The 25065-nt window shown below is 42.6% G+C and overlaps 1 protein-coding gene across 5 annotated transcripts in view; it reads right to left on the bottom strand.

The window, feature by feature from the left end:
* SLC7A2 (solute carrier family 7 member 2) overlaps positions 1-24633 on the bottom strand; it is a 77689-nt gene extending 53056 nt beyond the window's left edge. The window contains exons 1-3 of one of the 5 annotated variants that reach the window (XM_090036012.1): positions 24475-24614; positions 17247-17474; positions 15759-16115 (exon numbers count right to left, since the gene is read on the bottom strand). The gene's annotated coding sequence lies outside the window, so the exon portion shown is untranslated. Of the gene's footprint in view, positions 1-15758; positions 16116-17246; positions 17475-23575; positions 24260-24474 lie in introns of those variants that run through there. The other 4 variants (XM_090036015.1, XM_090036013.1, XM_090036014.1 and 1 more) reach the window with 4 other exon arrangements.
* Positions 24634-25065: the final 432 nt, after the last annotated feature.

Here is a 25065-nt window from a genome sequence, read left to right as displayed (position 1 = left end):
TCTGGCAAAGGCCACTGCAGGCTGGGCTTTGTGCCCCATGCCCTGCTGTACATGCCTCTGGGTCTCCACCTCTTCCTTCCCCCACTGACTGAACTGCTGGCCTGGGGGGTGGGGCGCACGCACTCAGTGCCCTCCAGCTCAGAACCAACTTCAAGAGGCTCCAGGATCCACCTGTCGATCTCAGTTGACTGGTTGGTGACCAGTTCTAGAGTCACAAGCTGCTCTTGCCTAGTACCATGGACTACCGCTCCCCTTCATACACCCAGACTGCTTGCTGCCACCTCCACCATGCACCATCTCCACCACACCGTTGATTCCTGTCCCCAGTGGTAGTAGGAAAATCTAAATTCAGTGGTGATTTTCATAGATTTCATAGACATCAGGGCTGGAAGGGACCTCGGGAGACCATTGAGTCCAGCCCCCTGCCCAAAGGGCAGGAAGTCAGCTGGGGTCATAGGATAGTGATAGTGAGTAATATGTGGCATAGGGGATGAGGGATATGGTGGGGGGTGCAGTGGGTGGGGAGCATTGCAGGGGGGAGTGGTGGCGAGGCACAAGGCAGAGAGAGGGGAAGCACCAGGCCAAGCTGCATGTACTGCTACAGGCCAGCCCAAGCACTGTGCAGGCTGGATTTAACCTATGAGCAGTAAATGGCTGATCTTTGCCTTACGCTGCTTAGCCTGCCACTCCCTAGACTTGCATGTGGTTTTTAGTCTTTGGGTAATGATTTTGCATTTTTTCAACTATCACCAGTTCCCAGTTTAGACTAAATTTAAGGGAGCTATCACAGCCAACAGAGTCCTTAAATTGATATGGTTATTCAACTTTCAGCACCATACCAGCCTCTGTCTCTGTTCCATCCTTGCTGTCAACAAAGTCAAACAGTAATCCCCACTCTGATCCATCTTAAAGAGGAGGGAGAAATAATTTACAAGTTACATATGAAAGTAGTTAATTAACTGTTCACATAATTACATGGTGGGGGGGAAGGGGTTTCTGTCAGGACACTTTCACATCACCAACTTCCCATCCCACCAAAAGTAGTTTGCAATTTTCTATTTCATGATCTAATTTCCTTTCAGCTTCCTGGCAAAAACGTCTTTCAAAGAACATCTGAGCAATGTCTGTTTCTGTGAAATCTACCGGCTGATTTCAAATACCACTCCTCTGTCCTGTTCTCATTTTCTACACTAGAAATATGCTGTCCTAACTAGTAAATTCTGAACCCCCAAATTTCCATCTGATTTAAAATTATGACATAATCTCAGAAATCCTTGTATGTATTAGCTGTTAGGTCTGTTCTGCCAGCTCAGACTAATGGCTGGCTCCAAACCATTTATCAAGGACTTATACCAAATCTGAAAAACCCTGTGTATTTTTGGAAATCAGTTCTTTGAACACTAAGTCTGGCTGCTAGGAATGTCCCCTTTCTGTCCATCTTTCCAAACGTTAATTCAGGCTGCAATGTTGAATTGTTCCAAATAAGCTCCTCAGGGAGTTTTTCTCTCAGAATTAATAGGGTTTGAACTATTTAAGCTGGGACAATTTTACTTCTCCCCTTCTGGGCCCCTATGAAATAGAAAACTTTTGCAACTGTTCAGTCTTTTCTGGCTGACCCATTCCACACCAAGGCAGCTGACTTTGATTTTTTTTCTGAGGTTGAATTTATCTCTACGTTCTTGCTGCAGCTCACCTTTCTTAGCAAGTTCCAAGTTCTCTGCTGTCAAGTCACCTCCCAATCACTTCAAAGAAAGCTTAAGATGCGGTTTTCATTTTTTCCTGTGAGGTCTCTAGACCCTGTTTTGGGTGCTATTTTAATTTTGTATTTTTTCAGAGTTCTGCAAGCACAGCCGTTATGTGTTCCATCTCTGTTTAATGGGAAGATCCTCTTAGAATTTCTCTCCTTCTAAACTGGATCCCACTACTAATACCGATGTTACCCTTTTTAGACCAAATAGTTAAGCAACTTGGAAGAGTTTGCACGTTGTTTGCATTAAGAGAAGAAATTAATTAAGTCACATATTACTTTAATGAAAGCCTGATTATTTAGAAAGTGGAATTATGCAAACAAGCTTAAACAACCCCAGCATTACAAGAAATATATAAACTACAAAACAATATACATTTGAGTTATATAAAAAGTTATGCATCTTCATATACAGAAACAAAGGGTGGATTTAAAGCCCCTCTGAAAGCTTACCATAGCATTTAAAGGCAAATAAAATGTTAGGAATTATTAAGAATGGAATTGTAAACAAAAGAGAAAGTATCTTTGTGCCTCTGTATAAATCCAAGGTGCATCCAGACCTTGAACATTATGCCTAGTTTTGGTCCTCACCCCTTACAAAGGATGTAGAAGAACTAGAGAAGCTACACAGAAAGGCAACGAAGAAAGAAAGTACTGGAAGTGAGGACATGATAAGGGCTTACAAAATACTAAACGATGAAGATAAATAAGGATTTATTATTTACTGTCCTTGCATTACAAGAACTGGGTGTGATGAAATTAAACTATATAGTACGTAGTAAGTTAAAACTAACACAAAGATCTGTTTCATACAGTATGTAACAGAACTGTGGAACTCACTGCCGCAAGATGTTGTGGAAGCTGGCCATTTAACCAGATTCAAGAAGGGCTCGGACAAATTCTTGGGAGGAAAGGTGCATCAGTAGCTATTGAGCATAGGAGTTAAGGCATGCAGCCTCTGAATCAGAACTTCCTAGACCTTAAATACTGGAGGCTGCAAGTGGAGGAGGTACATACCCCATTCATACCCTGTTCACCCTCCTTTTCAGCAGCTACTCTCTGCCACTGTGACACAGGACATTGGGCAAGGAGGGCCCACCCATCTATTGTATTAACAGGGTTTCAAGGAAGTAAGCAGGGTTGAACAGGCATATACTTAGGCACTTACTCCACTTGCACTCCTAAGAGGTGAACTAGAATCTAGGTCCTCATTTTCGGAACAGCAGGGCAGTCCAGCAGAAGAAGCTCTCAGGTTCTACTCCCAGCTCAACTCTGCTCTGGCAGAGGTTCGGACAAGAGAACTTTTAAGGTCTCTTTTAGCCTTATGATTTTATAACTTTGGTAAATTTACTTTATCTTTCTGGGCTTCCATTTATCCTCTCATTTCTCAGGGCAGATGCTCATCTTCTCTTTTGTGCTTATCCAGTGCCTGGCACAATGGAACCACGATCTTGATTGAGCCCCCTATGTTATAACGCAAGGAAATATATTAAGGCATCTAACAAAAATGCTTTGTATTTCAGCTTCCATTATTTTTCTGGGACCACACAAAGCATACACTGTAAAAAGGGTTGCATATCCAGTTAAAAAGTTAAGCTTCAGTTTTTAAATGGCAGTATAGTACAGATATTTACCACACTGCATTTCAGACACACTTGCAGCGGGCAATATGCCTGTTTAAGGTTTACATTGCAAAACTGTCAATATTTATTTTTCCAATATATTTAAAACCACTGTGAAAAATGACTAAGGACTGTTTTAACTCCCCCACCTGCAACCCAATCACCCAAGCTACAAGAGTAAACATTAATCTATCAGCATTTTCAGTGGACTGATGGGAGACAGGAACAGATAATACATTTACAGCAAGGTGAAAGTAATATACAAAATAACAGAGAAAGCTAGTTTTATGCTTCACAGCCAGAAATGTGTTCAGCAGTTCTCCTGGGGAAAAAAATCCAGTCAAATGAAGGCATAAGTCTTGGGCACAGTTTGTAGTTATATTACAACAGAAAATACCCGGTTCTGTGATACCAATTTCTCCTCCAATGGAAAACTACTCTATTTCAAAGCCTTATAAATGTTCTTGCCTCAATGGGACAATAATACACAGAATAAGAAAATGTATATTGCACACACACACATACACACACATGAATACAGCAAGGAAAATGTTACTTTTTTACATAAAGAACATTGTAAAATGTTAGTATAAAGCTGTTAGTTTAGTCACTAACTGTGGGAAGTGTAAACACGCAGTTTAAATAGTCAGAAAGTTAATTTAACCCACTGTGTGTGGATAAAAATGCAGTATCAACAGTAAAACATTGCAAGTTCTGCTCTTTTCTCATTTGGTTCATTGAACTAAGTGCAACCCATCTGTTACTACAAAGAACAAAAAATTAGTCAAACAGATAAAAATCTCACTTTATACAAAGATAAAATTACTCGCTTAGGAAACTATTGGCTTGGATGGATATAAGAAATTAAGTAGCATTGAAGTAAGATAAACTTTTAGAGAGGTTTTAAAAATCCTAGATAATGAGAAAAAGAAAAATACATTTTTATATTGGAAGGTACTTTTCTCTAAATTACTTTGTGTAAAGGTTACATGTATTTATTATATTAGGAAAGTCTGACAAAAAAGTTCTAGTAGAAGGTCATTGTATGAGGGATTTCAATAATTTCTGGCATGGATATTCAGGAATACTGGCCTACTAAAGAACAGTTACCGCAGCCAATTAAAATAGATATTTGGGAAGCACATTACAGGACTTATTTTCATATAATCAGTTCATTATTTTTCTATTATGCAGGATGATATTATGGATCTTTCCTTTTCACTGAACACTGGATAATAGCAAGATTTCTTTAATTCTGGCAAAACAGGGAAAATGTAACAAAACCGAAAATTATTCATTATAAGTTTATTGCTTATAATTGCAAATTATTCATTATAAGTTTAGTGGACAGATGAGTGAAAAAGGGTCTTCCCACACAACATGCAAGCATTTCATTTTCAATTTTCAGAGAAGAAAACTTAATGCTCCAAGAATCTTGAAAGGCTTCATCAACAATGGGATCACAAAGGACCTAAGCAATTTCTGATTTACCTGTGTTCGGGGGAAAAGGGGTGACAGAGGAGGAAAAGTGGTGGAAAGATGGAGAAATAAATAGGAACAAAAAATGTGCTGTGGTAGCAAGAATGTAGCAAGATGGTAACATATGAAAGCCATGTAGTAATAATAAAACTACAAGGGAGCAGAAGGCTTCAAAATCAAAATATTATTTGCAGAGACCCCCAGTACAAGCTTGATAAGAAAGTCTGGTTTCATGATAGCTGTCTAAATACCCATAACCTCCAAGCTTTCAGACTTTCAGTCACTTAGGTATTGTTGAAGAAAGTCCCAGTGCTGATTTTGTTATTATGAACCTCAGTGCAATGTGATTTTGGAGACCAATAGACAGACAAATACCTTTTATTTCATTGCCAGGATCAGACTGTATTTTTGAATGGAAGAGTGCTGTAGGAAAAAGAGACTTTTAAACCTTCAGAGACATATTACACATTATTTAACTGACAGTGGGCATGTCTACATGTGCAATTAATGCAAAGTAATAAACTCCAGAGTTTATTGCTCCAGAGTTGTTACTCCCAGGTACACCTGAGAGTACCTGGAGTTTGAACATGTGCCTGGAGTTTATTGCCATTTGAATGTTTACCCCAGGACCGCAGCATGTTGAGCCAGGTTGGATGTTGAGTCCAGTCAACCTGAAGCTGTTCCCCCTGGCTCAGTGTGCTGGAGAGGGGTTGGCTGGAGCACAAGGGTGCTTCAGTTCAGGGTTAGCTGACAGGCAGCTCCTGCAGTGAAGCACCCTCATGCCCCAGCTAGCCAGGCATAGTATTTACAAATACTATCCTGCTGTGGAGTAAATTAGTTTTCTCCAGCCTAACAGGGGTGTACATGTAGATGCCAAAGTGTTTACTGGACAGCTAATTAGTCTAGTGCACAGGAAACATTTTGTGTAGATACACCCAATAACTGTTATTTTTGCTGGATGGTGTTTCCTTCTGTTCAAGTGCTGGTATTTGTGGTTTGGGGTATTATATCAAAAGTATATACTTTTAGTTTTTAAAATAAAGAAACATAGAGAGAACATATTACTTACAAAGGACATATTATCTATACTACTTGGCTTGCCCTTAAGGAAACAGAGTTATGAAGAGCACATGTGCACATCACTATTTGGTACATATTATTGGGGCAGGAATGGGGGGATGTTTAGTGTTTCTAACCTTGTTTATTGCATACTAATTATTGTTAAGGGAAATTCTCCAAGTTAATTAACAAGAATGAAACCAAAGACCACAAAATATGCTTCCTTTCTTGATGTCTTGGGAACTCATAAACAGGAGATGCCTGGACATTTTAGTTGGTCTACAAGTTTAGTTTCTGTGCAAATCCAGCATAGGTTCTGTGGGGAGGGATTTGTAATGATGCACCTCCCGGCCTCTTAATTACATGCACCCTAATAAACCATATAAACACTGCACCTCTTGGAGCATCTGGGCCTGTCACATGCCCCCATGCACAGCTCTGACACTCGCTCTTACTCACACTCTCATAGAGCATAGCCTGCTCATATGCCATGCTGACATCAGTTCCTAAAGCACTGCAAGGACCTTTTCCACAAATACATTTAGGTTATGCAGAAACCTAAAAACCCAAAACAAAAACTGTACCATTCATGAACACATTTGTTTTCCATAATGTTATTGTCCTTTCCTAAAGAAGCATATCGTGTACTTCAACTGTTCTCCACCCCTTCCCACCTGTTTTGTCTTCCTAATTACCATATATACTCAAATGCAAGACAAAGGTTTCTCCCCCAATTGGCATGGTGAAAAAAAGGCCCTCGCTGTATAATCTCATTAAGAAATATCACTAAATACAGTGTCTGTCATTAAACTGCTGCCAAAACCAGCATGTGCTCAACAATGGAAACTATGAAGTTGATTAAATGCAGCCAACATTCAGCATGATTATAAAACACATGGCCCACATTGGACAAACATGCTGGTGCTTTCAATTTCTGTGGCCCTGTGCTACATGAGGTGAAGCCAGATTGCCCTGTAACCTCATCTGCATATACATTTTTGGGTATTTATAACAGCAACACCAATTCTAGGCATAAGTGGGGGGCTAATTAGTACATAGTTTTTGGGGGGAATCAGAAGTACACACACATACTGAGCAGTGCTGAGCTGTGGGGTCTCTGTGGTTTGACATGCTGTTGACTCTGCTGGGGTCCAACCTAATAAGCTATGGGTACTTTGACTTTGAGCCAATATCCTACAAAGTTTGTACTATATGTAAGCAGGTACCAAAGTACTGCTCAAAAGCGTTTATGGACTACCTGTGCTAAAACTTGCAGCACTTTCAGAACAAGGTAGCATGTATCAATTCTGGATTAGCTAAGTGCATGGGAACTATACGCAAATTGCTATAGCTTTGCTTAACTTTAAGATTATTGTTTTCAAATTTGCGCCTTGCTTCCATGTATTCATGGACAGCAGGAAATAAGGAGAGGGGGAAAGGACTGCCAGGGGGAAAAGTTGAGGAAAAAAGGAATAAAATAAAGGGGTTACCTGACCCCCAGATTTATTTTCCTGTTGTAGCAGTGGGAATTACAACCAATTTATAAATTACCAATTTATAAATTACAACCAATTTATAAATTGTCCACATATAGAATTTTATTATTGAGAGGGTCATCTTATAATCAGTCATCTTTTATTCGAGCAAATACAGTATGCATTTCCCAGTGTACATGGTGTTAACACAGAAATGTGTTGAAAGCTGCAGTGCCAAGTTATAATTTATAGATGTTCCCTAACAGGAAGACTGAGGGAGTTGGGATTTGGGAGAGGCTCCCTCAGGGAACATCTAGTTAAAAGTCTCTTCTACAGAGGTTACTTATTGCTTTACCATTAAAGTATGTTATTGCTTATCTCATTCATGTGTGCCTGTATTTATTAAAGCTAATGATTACTATGAGAGCTAGGTGGTAGGTAGGAAGCAGGGCATGCAGCCATCCTTCTCTTCACAGACTCAATGGCTTCTGATAAATGTGATAAAAACTGTTATGATCCTTCAGGTAAGCAAAACAGATTTTCATGAAATTTTAATTTATAGACAGTTTTGCCTGCTTAGCTTTGAATGGTAATGTCTGTAATCCTTGTACACCAAATTTTAAAAATCTCTTATTCACTTCTGTAGGTTTTCTGTCAGGTAACCTGTTTTATAGCTGCAAGTGTGCATAGTTTCTAAGCAACTGAGGAGTGCATCTTTCTCAATTATTCATGTTGCCGATTCCTACGGCTACTTCCATTTTTCTTGACAAAATTTTATACAGCTGCCCTTTTTCTCTTCTTAACTTGGCAGTTTGGGTACATGACAAATGTTTCTAATCACAAATGGAATTTGTCTGGCATATGCCTAGTTCTTTTTGAAAAAAAGAAGCTTTGCAGGATGAAATTCTGAAAAGCCATGGAGAGAATGCCAGTTTATGAAAAACTCAATGAAATTATAAATACAATAAAGTATCTTAGTAGAAGCTACAGTAAAAGCTTGCTCAGTTGTGTTCCATGCCTGATGTAAAAATTACAGCCAAATATTTTTCACTGAGACCACAAGACAAAATGCACCTGTACTATCCCAACTGTGTAGATTTCACATTTTAAAGAATATTTCAAGACTTCACCTAGTCCATAAAACATGTCAGTGGACAGGATAGAAACAGAGCAAAGGATCATAAAAGAGTTATAGTTCAACGGATAGCCACTTGTATGTGTTAGAGCAGCGGTGGCCAAACTGTGGCATGGATGCCCCAAGCGGTATAGTTTCATAGTTTAATAGTTTCTAGGGTCGGAAGGGACCTGAGCAGATCATCTAGTCCGACCCCCTGCCATGGCAGGAAAGAATACTGGGGTCTAATGACCCCAGCAAGATGTTCATCTAACCTCCTCTTAAACACCCCCAGGGTAGGAGCCTGCACCACTTCTCTTGGAAGCTGATTCCAGACCCTAGCCGCCCTGACTGTGAAGTAGCACCTCCTGATATCTAACCTAAACCTACCCTCTGCCAGCTTGTGACCGTTATTCCTGGTCACTCCTGGCGGTGCTCGGGGGAACAGTGACTCCCCCAATGCCTGCTGATCCCCCGACTAGTTTATAACAGGCCACGAGATCCCCCCTCAGCCTTCTCTTTTGGAGGGCCCCACATTACCCGGGACCTTCTTTTTACCCCCTACGTATTTAAAAAAGGACTTCTGATTGTCCTTAATCTGGGAAGCTAGTCCCAGTTCCATCTCTGCCTTGGCCTTCCTAACTACCCCGCTACATCCTCGAGCAACTACAGAATAGTCCTCCCTGGTGATGACCCCTTCTTTCCATTGGTTGTAAGCCTCCTTTTTAGCAAGGAGACATTCCCGGATGCTTTTGGTGAGCCACAGAGGCTTGTGTGCTCTCCTGCTCCATTTGATCCTCGTTGGGATTACCTTCCTTTGGGCTTGGAGGATCGTCTCCTTAAGGAGCGACCAGTCTCCTTGGACACCTGGCTCCCCTCCCCTCCGGGACCTCAGCGCTTCTCCAACTATCCTCCTTAGCTTGTTGAAGTCTGCCCTCCTAAAATCTAAGGCCGCTGCCTTACTGCATGCCTTTGCCACCTTGCGCTGGATGGTGAATTCCAGCAGGCGATGCTCGCTGTCATCCAGGTGGTCGAGCACCCATGGCCCCCTCACCAGGTCATCACCCGTGGCCAGCACTATGTCCAACAAGGCGTCTCCCCTGGACAGCCTTTAGAATGAAGCAGAAATTGGAGCAGCAAATTGGACAGGGGGTGGAAATCAGAGTGGCACTTGAAGGGTGTGCAGCTAATTTGTGGTATACCTACCAAAACGGTTGGGCCCTACTAAGTTAGAGTATCACTCAGCAGGGGCTGGTAGTTTGCATAAAGGATGAAAGTTACAGAACCTAATACTAGGGAGGCCTGGGAGTTTCTAAGCTAAATAATCCTCTGACCTTCTTGTCCTCCCTGTCCCTCTCCATGCCAGAAGATCCAGACGTGGGCCATTAAAAAGTTGATTCCCAGGGAGGAGGTAAATTTAAACACATCTGCAGCGCTTTTTCACCTAACATAGTGCCTGCAGCACACTCTCCATGAGGTCTAGAGTCTACACAGAGGGGGAGTGTAGAAATATAGTGTGCAGTTGTGAATCCCCTACTATCCAAAGAGTCTCTGAGAAATACAATACTGACAAAATAAAATGGCAACAACAAAACCTATAGAGCAGTTCTCTGACTCTGCATGCTGTACAAGGGTAAAAATTCTTCTCCTATTGGCCTATGACCCCTAAATAATTAAGCAAGATAAATGTGTCCCACAACATTAATCTAATTCAATATTGTTTTGAAAAGTTGTCCTTTTTCAAATCCTTCCAGCAGCAGAACTTTGCTTTTACAAGCTGCATATCCTGACCAAGAACACTACAGTAAATTAGTACCAGTGCGGTTCTCCTAAAGAGGAATTTTAAGAATGCAGATGAAGCACATGAAAAATTAAACATAATAAACTTAATTTCTCACATCCTATGTTGATAAAAATATAGCCTAATGTTGTACCTAAGAGAAATACAGGAACAGACAGTAGTATTCCTTGGTGTGTCTGGTGTGTCTCTGAAGTGAACGTTTAGGCTTCTCCAGGCATTTGTAACTTACATTTACATTTATACGGTGGATAGTCATGAAATGCTGCAATCATACTAAGTCATTTATGTTCCGTCGTGCTCTTTCAATTCATGGTATTCTAAAAATATTTAAGTAAGGGATATAATCCATATTATATCCATCACAGATAAGCACTGCATTCAGAGGAATTAATTCTTAGTCCTCATGGGTGTAACCACAAATCTTTATGCTATCCAAATGCTACATTTTCTAACCATTCGTGTATTGGAAAAGAGTGCAATAAATAACTCCCAAATTCCATTTTGATATTTATTATATAACCATAGCATTAAGTCACCAATAAAAGCAATGGTCTCTGTCCTGTGGAGTAAAAGTGCTTACAGATAAGCTGTGAGCACATAGCCTCAAATAAAAGGCAAAAATGAGTCTGAGAGATAGGACACGAGGCATACAACAATAAAGTTACATGATTATTCAGGCATAACTATATGGGGTTTCTCAATAAAAAAAACTGAAGATATCAACTAAATTCACCCTTTGTCTTAAATTTATCTTTTATTCAAAAAGGAGTATGAGGAGAACATTTTCTTTTAAATACAACACAAATCCACCCACCCCTTTTTATCTTAGTCATAACCCACTTTGGAGATCTCTGATGCAAAAAGAAGGTAGGTCTAAGGGTCTGCAATATTAAGAAAAGTACAGCAGAAAGAATGCATGTCTTAGAGTTTATTATTACTTCCTCTAAGCAATAATATATCCCTAATTCCCCAAACAGTCAGTGAATCTAGGAGGAAAGTTTACCTTTCATTTTTCTAATATGACCCACAAGACCATCTCCAGTAAGGTAAGAACCTGAAACTATTCCTAGTCATCGAGGTCACTATTCTCAAAACTTCCAACAATCAATAAAATTAGACAACTCTAATATAGTTGTTTTTTATCACTAGTTTTGCATCTGACAGAGTAATTTTCAGGAGAAAAGCAACGTAATTAAGACAATCATATGTAATTTAGGAGGATATATATTAGCACCACAAATAAAACAGAACCAAGAAACCCTTACGGTTAAGTGATATAGACAATTCACATATCTTTAAACTGAATCTGACCCTGCCTGCCCTGGTGCCATATCAAAAACAGCTGCTCTGTCATATATGCTTTATGGTCCTTCAGACTGCTGCAGGGTGTGCTTACTAGCTTCTGCTCAGTGGTCCTTTCAGCAGGACAATTGCAGTGAAGTAATGGGTGTGGTGGGGGAAGATGGTTGGAAAAAGAATCACATGGTAGGAGAAACAGAGTCAGAGGTGACAAAAGGCAGTGGGAGAATGAACGTACATGACAGTTTCTTCCTATTTTTCCTGTTTGGCCTGTTATTGCCATGAACTGTAGGGTGTGTACAGGCATTGAACAGTAATGACAGTCTGTTTAGAAACGAAATAGTCCAGCTGGGGTGAAAGTCATTTTCCATTACCATTCTGAACCAAGAAAAAAGTGAGTTTACCACTGCCCTGGCTGCATTTTGAAAGACTAGGTGACTTGTCACATGGGACAATTAGTATGTGTTAAATCTGTGGAAAGTTATGCAATATTAAAGTTAGAACGTGTGCTAAGCCAGAGGTGGGCAATTATTTTGGCTAGAGGGCCACTTGAGGAGTTTTGATGAGCTCCTAAGGGCCGGGAAGGGGGGAGGAGAAGGTGGGGAGGAGTTGCTGACCTGGCTTCAGCCTTGTCACATCTGTTTACACCAGAGGAGGGAGGGATAGCCCAGGGCAATGCCAATTTATCCTGCCCTGGCCTGTACAACCTGTACCCACCAACTGGGGTGCCAGACAACGTGGGTGAGCAGGTGGGGTCTCCATAGAGATCCCCACAGGTAGGGTGCACTTGTCCAGGCGGATGGGATGGGGCCATGGGTGGGCAGGGATTGGTGTGTGAAAGCTGAATGGGCAGGCAGGGCCGGGGCCAAGATTTCAGGGCAGTAACATTGCAGGGTCAGGCCCAGGGCAGAGGAGTGATCTGCTCCCCACACATCCCTGTAACGGATATCCTGCTGCAGAATGACATAGGGCTTCAGTCACCCCACATCCACCAAAAGAAGCACTGCCCTGGTGATTTGGAAGTTGGTGCACACCAACAGACTCCATTCTATCACCAAACAGTTTGGTCTAGGGCAGACAATAGTGACAACAACTGCTCAAGAGTGTCACATTTGAGGAGCTGGGGCCTCAGGTCATCCAGCTTGGGAACCTGCAGAAAGTCATTGCTGAGTTTGAACAGATGGGCTTCCTGAACTACATGGGGACCATCAATGGGACCCACATACCCGTTCTGTACCCATCTTGCCATGCCTTGGATTATATAAAGCACAAATGGTTCTTTTCCATTATACTCCAGGTAGTTATGAGCCACCAGGTGTATGGGACTAAGGGATAGGCAGTCAAACCTAATGGGAAAGCAGAGCCAGGAGCTGGGTCAAAGGGCAGGAGGAATATACCAAAGCCAGAGTCCATGACACAGTCTAGTCAGGTCTGGGGATCAGATGCCAAGTACCAATCCAGGAGGCAATCCACGGGGTGAAGTCCAAAACAGAGCCAAATATCAGGAGCCAGGAAACAAAACTGCCTGCATACTCCACAATATACATGAAGTGAGGAAACTGGAATGGACTCACATGGGGGGAAGGGTAGGACAGGGAGGGGATCATTCTGCATGTTCCTTGTTTCCTACAGTCTTCCCCTAACACACTTGTCACTACCAGAGGCAGAATACTTGGCTACATGGACCTTTTATGTCCTTAAATTTTGTCCCTCTGTAACTAGCTGTGATGAGTATTTACATGTGTCTTAGAAGCTATAGATATATCTTAGAAGGTACAGAGTATAGATCATTACAGCTTTAGCACTATGACACTATCTTACGTTTTACAAAGAATTTTATTAATTGTCTTGGACTTCCTTCAGCTCTCCTATGTCATTATCTAACCCAGCCTTTACTCTCGCCACCGTTTGGACTACACCATTTAGACTACTCTCCCACCAATAGCTTCTACTTGTTTCTACTGAATCTATAGCCATGTACACACCACGCATTACCCTACAGCCAAGGTACTACTGCCTCCTGTTTTTGAAGCTACACAAAAACAAGGATGTTTTGAATGAATCACTCAGCATTGTATTCAAACTTTCCATGGCACAATGCTTCACTGCTGAGCTGTATGCACTCCATGATTTCTTATGCTGTACATTTGAAGGGCTTTAAAGGAATCTGCTAAATCTGTTCCTGATTCCACTCAATGGAGAGCTGCTTTTGGACTCAAACAAACCTAAGTGACTGGTGTAACAGAACAGTGATGTGCACAGTGTCCAAATTCTAGGACGGCCAAAACCAATTTCCTTGATATATGTGAAGGCCTCACCCCAGAGCAGCAGTGGCAGACTACCTATGTGAAATGTCTCTACTGCCTATAAAAGGAACTTTGCAACAGTTTAAAAGCTGGATTCTTACTCTTCAGTAGCTAATCAGGTCAGTATTAGTAAAACAAGCAGGTGGAATGACTGCTGTTAGAATGTATGTGTCTATTCTTTGCCCCTAACATTCCCCGCCCAGCCCCAAAGGCATTGAAGTTCATCAGTGTAAATGAACATTTCTCTATGGAGCTGCAAAGCATGATTGATCCTAGGAGAGGTTTACCAATGTTAAATTTTGAAGGGTCTAGAAAGGTCCATAATGCCACGATCTTTTAATATTCTGGACCGTTTTATGCAGTAGAAAGAAAAACATATTTTTTTCCTGAGCTCTTAATGTAAACTGATGGTGTTTTTCATTCTCCAGTCATTCTGGGAATCCCAAATTACCATTTATACAGTCTTTCTTAAAATGCAATGAAAAGGGGAAAAGAAGCATAAGTAGCTGCAGAATGACAGTAGACTCTTTGTTTTTTTCTACATATGCAGATAAAGGTGTGATGGGATGTAATGCACAATGTGTGTGGCAGGAGCTAGAATTGCACATTGGATCCCATCACACCTTATGGCCGGTGCAGAGGGAGCCTGATCCCCCTGCACCAGCAAGAAGCAAACTCCTGCAGCTGGGACCCCTATGCACCTGAGTCAAGGAGCTCCCAGATGCAGCAGTCCTCCATGCACCCCTGGGGCCATAGGATCACCACAGGAGCAAGCCTCCCCTGCCCAAGAGGTGTGGGGAAACCCCTGAGGCTGAAGGATCACCCCAATCCTCTGGCCCTGAGGGCTTCCCACACCCGAGAGCCCTAAGTGTCAGGAAAGCTGTGATTCACAGGGTCTGGGGGTGCGTGAAGCCCCGAGACCCTGGGGATCAGAGCTGTCATGATTCCTAGAGCTCAAGGGTGTGGAAAACCTCTGCACATTGCAATTGCCCTAATCCCTAGGGCTCAGGGATGCAAGGCGCCCCTGAACATCATGGCTGCCGCTATCCCTAGGGCTCAAGGAGGTACACCGTGCTCCCACAGGGGAGATGTGCAAATCAAAGCTCAGGAGCAACCAGCTATAAAGTTAGTACACATTTTCAAGGTCTAACTTTATAGCCGTTTAGAGCTTTTTATGTTATGATCGCTACTTTGGCATGCGTAGCTGGTCTCCAGGTAAGTGCGCAATTAACTGATTAATTGCACAATACTTTCAACATGTAGAGGGGGCCTTCAATAAAGAAAGGGAAAGATAGATGGGGAATCACTGAAATCTAGGAGATGGAGATCACTGAAGTCTAATGAGAAATACCTGTCTCACAGCTGCTTGTGTTTTGCTCAACCTTAGTGATAGCAAGGAGGACAAAGGCTTGGAAGAGGCTGGGAGATTTTCTGAACAGCCCTAGAGTTGGGTACTACTCACTGCTAAACTGCTTAGGATCACAGAGGAGACAGAAATACATATTGTTTACAAGTGTTCCACACTTTATTCATTGTCTTAGCACATGTGCTACTATGTAACTACTGTGGGACATGACTTGTATTATGATATTTTAAGAGGGTGTATGTAAAGGTAAGAGGACAGTTATTTCACACATAATAATGCTTATTAATAATGGATACAGACTTTTCTAACTTTATCATGAGTAAAGTAGTTGAACATACAAACTGATCTAAACATTATAGAAAGGAAAGTGAAAAGCTAATGTGGACATAAGACTTTTACTTTAGGGTCACAATTACGTATACATAGGGTTTTTAAAACTGTTTTTGGCATTTTAAGGGTGTGGGATGCTGGTTGAATGGCTTCTCCCTACCTGTTGTCATACAGCCTTTCTTTATTCTCCTGTAGTCTAGAATGCCTTGAGAAGTCCCATTGCTAGGTGATGTTGCACTGAATGGTGTGTCCAACAATACAGAGATAAGGGACTGGTATTAAGGCTCTGGCTTCTTCTCCCGGACATTTGTTTTTCACTCTGTCAACCCCTGCAGTTATTTCTAGTTTCTGTCCTTTTCCCTCTCCTCATACTTTGGGCCATAATCTTTTATACACCTTTCTTTCTATCCCTCTCTTTGGATGAGCTCAAGTTCTTTGAACATGTCATCATTTGAACTCCTCTTCTTCCAGAATAGGTTGAACAGACATTTCATCTGTTATCAAAAGGCGTCAACTGCTATATGGAAGATAGAGAGAGAAAAAAAATCTAGTTATAGTGAAAATTGTAACATCCAAGCTAACAGTGAGAAAATACAGAAATTTCTCGACCGCCTTGGAATTCTATTCCACAGGCCCTTTTTAGTCTTGGGTTGTTCTTGAAGATGAGACATTTTGCAAATATTCCCCTTTTCATTTAGGACAAATGGGCCTGTGGCATGAAGCAGATGGCAGGGAGATGGTGATTTCAACTGTTAGAAAAAGATAGGTGAGATGCACATTTCTAACCTGCTTGTGCTGGCATGTGCATTTCTGCAGACTTTCTTTATTTCTGAGTAGATTACCCTGAGGAACATCTTCAAAAAGGCACAGAAAGATTCTGTCAAAAAGGAAGTGAACGAAGTGCCACATAAGTGGTTTTCCAGTGCCAGTGGCACAAAGTGCCCCAGAGCCAGTGTAGAAGTGACTACAAACTGTATGAGAATGGCTGAGAAACTTGCACTCTCATGCAATCTCTGAGAGAAATCAGAGCATTTTTTTTTATTTTAAGCTCTCTTTAACATTTGAGGATCAGCAAGAAGTGTACTGCAAATGCAAAATAAATAAAATACTGCAATAGCCCAAAAGGAAAATCAAATCCTTATAGTGCCTTACACTACTTTTTGCAGTGTTTGTGTTCAGACTTTTCTAAGCAAGCTTATAACTCATACTGGATAAAAACTGAGCATTAATGAGAATGTGAGCTACATAAATAATTCAGTTGCCTTCACTTTTCTGTATTTGCTTCTATAACAACAAGCACTTGCTTCAAAAGTTCTGGTTTGCAGTGTCACCATCTTGAATGGAGGACCTGTTTGTCAGAGACTGGTGGATTTAGGACAAGCCAGGATACATACTGTGGTAAGAAGGTTGGCCTGGGACACAGCAAGATTAAGTGGCAATTGCATGTTGGCGTCCAAAACAAAACAAATGAAAACAAAGAATCCAGCATGAAAACATACACAGATCTGGTGTAGTCACCATATTTAGCAATGGAAAGCCAGTAGAAAAGCTTAGGAGGTCCAGAGATCAAACTCTTTTGGACCCTGAACTAAAGAATTTTCAACTCCTTTATTTATTAAAGGATATTACAATATCAAACAACACTCACCCGGTGTGATCCCACACAGTCTCCAGCTGTGGCACAGTTAATGATGAGGCTGTGATTCAGACAGATCGTGAGCCTGCAAGTCTGCTACTTCCTTTGGATCTCCAGGGCAACAAGATCAGTGTTCAGTATCCCTCTCCTAGATGCTCTTGAGAGGATTTTCTTTGACGGTGTCCATCAAATGCAACAGTCCAGTCTAGCTCCTCAAAGTTTAACTGTTATCCATTATATCTAACAGAAGATGCTCTTTGTGAGTCACTTCTTCATTTTGAGAGACGCCATGGCATATTTGTGCATTAAATAACTAAAATTCAGCTATGCCTATACATGCTCCACTTCCCTTACAGAAATAAAATCAAGGACTTCAGCACAAGACCAGCCTCGTGCTTCAGTATCACTACTCAGCAATTATTAACTAGGAATATGACACAGGTATCTAAGCTCCACACATGCTGGAATCATGAAGGACAGATGCTGGCTGTGCAATGCAATTTAAACTGCAATGTAAAATCCAGTCAGAATAACCCCAGAGGCAATAAAGGTCATGCAAGAATTTAATGTAGGCAATCCAGTAAAGTAGAGGGGAAAAGCAGTGGGACAACTTGACAGATATTCAACTGTTTTGCAATGGGAAGGCATCCACACCTGCTTTCCTGTGGGTAAACTCATCCCACATTCAAATAAATCTACTACTACAATAAACTGGCTTATTAACTCACACTGAAAGATCAGATGATTTGCAACAGAAATACCGTTTGCAGCAAACTGACCTGAAAAAACTTTCAACACTTAACCATGCAAAGCATCATAACTCTTTGATTTCCCTCCCTCAGGTCCCTGACACAGGTTACATTTTAAGTAGTAACCCAGACATGTGTGCAACTTGATCTAAGGCATAATGCAGTAAACTAGCCACTAAGTTATTGCACATTATATGGAATATCATTGGAATATATGTAATATTTTTCTATTATATGTGAAATAATTTTGTGACTCATTTGTATCATGCTTTAAATTTAATGTGTGGTCAGGACCTCCCAAAACCCTGTGTGCTACCCAGCGGGGCAGCACACAGGGTTTTGACAGGTCCTGATGTGCAGGAAGCCGTATAAACCCTATGTACCACCCAGCTCTCTGTACAGAGGGAGCTTGGCATCAGGTTGCTACAGCCTAATGCCAGGCTCCCCTTGCACTGGGACCTGTCAAAACCACACGTGCCACTCAGTTGGGCAGTGTTCATGTTTCCATAACTCCATGGGGAGCCTGGCATCAGACTGACACAGCCTATCAAAATTATTTGGTCATTGTTGAAGCAGTTTCTGGTAAGGAACTTCTAACCTACCAGTAATGAAAAAGGTTAGAAGTGAGCTTGTGACGATGCAAATTGCACTCCTCTCTTTACTCTGAATACATGTAGTAAGTTTTTTTATTTTTTACTTCTAGGGCCTATTGCTATTATACCTCCGAAATCTCTAAATTTGTTTGTCTCCATCTTTTCCCCATTCTATTTTCTCCCTAATATTATTCTCAGGTACTGAGTCATTAGCTTGGTATTGTCTTAGTAGAACAAGTGCTATTTGTCAAATCATAAATGCATAAATGTCTTCCTTGAAGCATGCACAAATACAGTCTTGAAATTTCATTGGTTGTATCCATTTTTTCAAGACTTTGGTGTCTCAACATCATATCCATTACAAAAAGGGAGTCAGAATTCCATCATTTGTTTTACAAGTATCCATCAAATTCTTAAGAACCAATATTATTTGAATAGACCAATACAATTCATCTCTTAGTTGTTCAGATTGAAAGCAAGGCAGTTAGGTCTTACAACTAATAAATGTCTGGCATCTTGGCCTCCAAAATACACAACTGCCTTGTGAAGTGGCAGACACTTAGAATGGGTGCTTTCTAGAACCAAAACTTGTATCAGGGGAAACAATGTAATGTATTTTGGAATTGTATATTTGTAGTGTGGCCAAGGAAGAAATACAAAATAAAAGTTTTGTAACTGCTTTAAAATAAAATATGAATTCAGAAGTTTTCTATATATGATAGATTTTCTATCAACGATATGTGCAGCCAGCTGGCACAATTTTTTTCTTATAGAACAAATCCAGCCCTCACTGAAGCCAATGACAAGTCTACTCCAACTTCACAAAAAAAAAACAACACTGGATTGAGCCCATAACCCAAGTTTACATAGTCACTCATAATTTTCTTTGTCTTTCACCTTTCAAGCTGAAAATGTCCTAACTTAGAAGCTTGGTTTGGTTTTGGAAGTTTGAAAGGAAAAAGTGAGTCAGTCATTTTGGTACACAAGGATTTTTCTTTTTTAAGAGAACAATTCTACGACTCAACATGGATTTTAGAGATTCAGTTTGGCATGAACTTACTGCAGAACACAACATGGCTTCTGCCCTCAAGGGATATTAGTTTTCACGTAATGGTGTTGCAAGGCAGCCAGCCTCCTTACAGTCTTTCTGCTGCTTTAATGCAGTATTTCAGACACTATCTAAGGCTATTAACTCTTGACTATTAAACATATATAGTAGATATTTTTTCTTGCTACAGAAGGACGTGTTGCACAAATGTATTAATTTTGCTGTGAACTGGATAGTTAACTAGGCTCATGGCTAAATTAAGGGTAAGGTGTGTGAATGATGAAGCAAGAGTCAATATTATATAAGAAAGAATCCCTCCCTTGCACTTATGCTTTGGAACTAACCAAGGAACTTGGGAAGCTAGATGTTTACTTAAGGATAAGTGCACCTTTAAGAAGATGTGAAGCCACAAATCTGAATGGTTTAGATACCTGAGGTTCTTACCTTCAGGAGCCTGTGACCAATAGCATACACTGGCAAAACGGAGTGTTTAAAGAAGGCAAGCTGCTCACAGATGTTAAAAAAAAAACACCAAAAAATGTCACTTTAAATTACGTGTGCTCACACACCAAGCTAGGCAGATGCCCACAAGAGAAAGCATTAGTTGGATCCAGCTCACCTGACATATATGTAGAATGGGAGCCTTAACGTATTGCTTTCTTTAGTCCTATTTCATTTAGTGAAAAAGGATTTGAAAACAGTCTACACAAACGTCTACATCACTCAAAAGCCTATCATCCCCTGATGATAGCATAAGCAGGCCTAAATTCTGAAGAGACCCCAGAAGGTTCCTGTGTCTCTACCTGGTTTCCCCAAACAACTCTCCATACTGAGTATGCTCCTTTATAAACTTTGCTATAGTTTCTTTGATCCATTGTGTTCTCAGGACTTTCCTGCCCATGAATTGTCTTTGAACAAAAAAAATGAACATTTGTAAGTCAGTTGGAGGCTGAGGTTAGGTTTTTTGTGATCTGGATAAAGTTACATTTTGGCTGCGGTGAAGAATCTAAATTGCAGTTTATACACGTTCTTTCTAATAGAGCTTCAGACTTAGAAATTATAGCAGTAAAAAAAAAAAAAAATCACACACACTGTAAACTATTGTACGTCATTTTCCCCTTCTGAATAATCAAGTCGTTTTTTCCCGGTCTATTTATTAGGTTGCAAACTGTTCCAGTGTAGAAATCTCTTTTGTGACAGGCATTGTACTATGTTGATCGTGTTGAAAAAGCAAAGCAAATACAGGTTTTAAGACTGTGATTGTACAGAGAGCACAAAAAACTATTCTACTAATCAGAAATCATTATAACAACCATTGCTATTTACTTGTCTTATTCCTACTTTTTGTTCATCTGTCAGACTCCTGCAATTTTGATCATATGGGTGTGCAGGGGTACACACAATTGGATCCACGTGTAGCATTTAGTTCTTCGCTTGTTTTAGTTTGGCAAATAGATAATACAGTGCAGATGTCAATAAAAAACAATAAATCATTTCATGTCTGTATACACAGTTTACCAGGTTTTGATTGTGTGATTTCTTATTCTTATTTAACAGTATTGTATTAGAAGCACTCTTTACAGAACTCAAAACATTTTCCACACCATTTCCTCCAAGCTCTAAACATACCACCCGATCTGAGTAGGGTCTTCAGGGACTTAACATGGAACTTTTTTTTTTCAGTTTATCTATACCTAAGCAGGAGGTGAGAGGGCTGCTAGCATGGACTTATTTCATCATAAGCACCATGAAGCACAGTCTATATAGGTTTTTACACTACACCTTGGGGGGGGGGGGCAAAGGCAAGTGTTTTTTTTTTTTTTAAACCTGCTACATGTATTTTTCTACAGACTGGTAGCCCATGACTTCTTAGAGAGTTATTGCATGGCCTTGGACCAAAAAGGTCTCTATCTCATACAGACCAGCTCTACTCATAGGTGGTCAGCTTCTTCCTCACCGTAAAACTTTCATGGAAATCAAAGGGAACTGTATTTCTTCTCTGAATCATGTGCTATGAAAACCTTGAAGATAGCTCAGTTTCTCTCTCATACTACTTTAATTGACTAGAGTTACTCCCATTTTACACTGTTGCAAAATCCAAAATCAGATTCTCCAACTTTTTAGCACTGCTGCTCCAAATTTAGAATTATTACGTTATGACCAGGTTCTAAAAGTAAGATTTATTCATTATCTAGCAGCTAGGTTAGTGATTTTACTTCCCCAACAATAATTTTAATATTTATTTGTCCCACAGGAGCTTTCCTTGGGAGCCACCAACATTATAAACTTGGTTGCAACATATACCTTTGGTTCGTCTCAAGCACACTTCTATATTTAAACATACAGAGCTGGCAGAAGGAAGGAATCCTGCCCTCTATTTAACAATCAGACAATTTTTCTTTTTCCCAGTCTATGTTCTCCACTCACTGAATCATGGTTTTCCTCATTTGTTAAAAGCATATGTAAAAGGCTCTAAGGTTTACTTTAGTTATAGACCCAAGTCAGTAAGGCTTTGTCTACAATACATCACACAGCAGTTTGGGAGAGCCACAGTGAAAACAAGCTCTGCTCACACACTCCCCCTCTGCAGGCAAAATGTGTTGCGTAGCCACAGTTACAGTGGTACAAGGCACACCCAGTGCCACTAAATAGCACACTGGAACCAAAGGGTACATCTACACCAAGTCCCTGTTGCTTCTAGGCAGGGTGACTCTCAAGCATGCCTTACCACTCACTCCTGGTTACCCCCACCAAACCCAAAATGAAGAAGTGAAGCTGCTCCGGGGACATCTCCCACAAGCATGCTGGAGACAGAGGCCTCATATGGACGTTCAGTTTCTCCTGGGAGAGTCACTGCTCACTCAGGTTTCTCCCAGAGTAAAAATGACTGCTCCAGGGAAAAAAGGAACCTGGGAACGAGGGTTAAATCACTCACTCCCAGCACAGTTTCTCTTGGGAGAGTGAATGGCTATACGTGCTGAAAGAGACTGAGGCCATAGGGAGCACCCCTGAGAGGCTTCCTCGCTTCATTTTCACGTGCATACTAGAACATGTGGACAAGACACGCCTGAAAGCAGCTCTCCCTCTGAGAGCACATGGGACAAAGTGTAGACATACTCTGAGAGTTCAAGACTGGCCCTGAGGTACATACCCAAAAAACCAGCTCCAGGGCATTTTTCAGCATGAAGCAAGACTGAGTAGGCAGGACTTGTTTTCATGGCGGCACTCCTGTGCACGTCCTAAGAGTGTCTAGCACAGCTTTTGCGTAAGTGACACCGATGGTGCCTGCAGTTAACACAGCAGAGTCAATTATGCAAAATAACTGGAACAAGACCAAAAACAGCTGGTCATATCTATTAGTCTGGTTAATGAAGCACTTGTTAAGAAGAGTTATATATACAATATAGACATAATCTGGATCTGTGAAGATCAGTGATCTTCGTGTATTATTTCATTTTGCCCCCTCAGTCATTAAGACAGCTCTCTTGCTTTTCAGGTACAGTTGCTCTCCCACAGGGGCAGATCCAGAGTGGGTACACTGGTGCACTCACACCCCACTTTGATTCCTGGTTCACCTGAAACTCAACTGCTTTGCAGTGGCAGCAGCAGTTCTAGTCAGGCACTACCCAGGAAACCAATTGACTTTATGGCACCTTATACGTCTACCCCATCCCTTCTAAACTCATTATAGAGGGACCCCCTCCTCTTCTTAATAGTCTCGATGTTCCACCAATCAAGCTAGCCGTTGTTCTGCTGCCTGTCTGCTGCTCCTGGAAATGAAGCACCTAGTTCACAGCCCTGCAGCTTGTTTTCAAACTCATTCCAATGTGATTATATTGGTTTTTCTCTTCAATCTTATGCTGAACAATACAGCCCTGGCAAGTTAGTAAAACTTCTAGTTTCTTTTCAACCAGAGAAAAATGTACTGTTTTTATATTAATGCCATCTTACGTAGAATTCAGATGATAGTTGCATGGGTTGGTTTAGATAAGGATGATCCTGCCTCTGGTAGGGGGTTGGACTAGATGATCTCTGGAGGCCCCTTCCAGCCTGACTTCTCCATGGCCCAATATAGACACTACACTTTTACTGACGATAGGAAACAGATCCAAGGTTCGAATTATGGGGGAGCTGGGGAAGAAGGGAGGAGCTGAGCCCCCTGTAAGATTTTTAAACCATAACCTGGGTGGGGGCAGGTCTCCGATTTATTACGGCATCGTGATGGACTGCCCAATTTTGTTTTTGCAAACACCCCTCCCCCTAGAGTCAAAGTGTCATTCAAACCCCAAGCAGATCTATACCCAGACCAGAAGTTTGGCACACACAGATGGGTTGAAAAATGGCAGAACCAGGTCTAAAGTCCCCCGCCGCCTCCCCAAGGGCGAAGGCTGCTCTGTTCACCGCCCACCCAAGCTGCAGCACTGGGATCAATTGTGCCCAACAGCCCGTCCCTCCCCGACAGCGCTCTGCCACGCTCCGGAGCCAGCCGTGCTCTGCAGCTGCCAGCCAGGCTGGTGGCAGTGCCATCCTTTGCTTCTCTCCTTGATACCCAAAAAAAGAGAGAGAGAAAAACCCCACTGCCTTGAACCAGCTAGAGACCCCCGCGCCCCGGCAAGGGCAGCTGCCGCCTCCTCTCGCGGGGCAGCGCCCAGACAGAGCCTCCAGGTGCTGCCGGGCCGCGCCGGGCCGGCCGGGCGAGCTGCTGCCTCTGGCCCCTATAAGGAAAGGCGCGCGCAGCCCGGCGCGCAGGGGCGGGGGCGCTAATAATAACCCGGGGGGCAGCAGGGGCGCTCCTTACCCCGCCGGCACAGCCCCCCGGCCCGCGCGGGCGCCGCCGAGGGGCCACTTACTGGGGGCCGCGCCGGCTCCGGCGGGTGCGGGCGGCGGCGGAGCGGACCCGGTGCGACCAGGCGCTGGGAGCAAGAAGCAGCAGCAGCAGCAACAGCTCGCACCGCTCCCCGAGCGACACCCCGGAGCCCGGGCGGCCGGCACGTGCCTACATAGGGGCCCGCCCGCCCGCCGGCGGCCCCTGCCCCGCCCCCTGCCCGCCTCCCCCCGCTCGGGGCAGCCTTCTCCTCGGCTGCCGAAGCCGCGGCACCCGCTCCGCCCCGCCTCCCCTCGTGCGGCTTCGCGGGAAGCGGGCCTGCCAGGGCGAATCCGCCCTTCGCCCAGCCCGGCTCCGGCCCCGGCCGGTGCCAGGCGCCTCAGGGGCAGCTGGGGATATATGTTCATGGGTGCGCGTGCACCCCCGAGCTGCGCGGTGCACGCCCTGCGCAAAGCGCCGCCAACGCTGCAGGCGGCCGCCGCTCGCCAGTCCCGGCCCTCGGCGCTGACACCCATCGCCGCTGCCCGCCGCTGCCGGCGGCGTGTGGTGGCGGTCGCTGGCCGCCCGTCACCGCTCGCCGCCCCGCCCCGCCCCCGCCACTGACACTCCCCGCTTG

This window comes from Crocodylus siamensis, chromosome 2, assembly GCF_052110815.1.
Source record: "Crocodylus siamensis isolate JL-2025a chromosome 2, ASM5211081v1, whole genome shotgun sequence".
Classification (NCBI taxonomy): domain Eukaryota; kingdom Metazoa; phylum Chordata; order Crocodylia; family Crocodylidae; genus Crocodylus; species Crocodylus siamensis.
The sequence above is the reverse complement of the archived record's forward strand: the minus strand, read 5'-3'. Positions and strand labels throughout refer to the sequence as shown.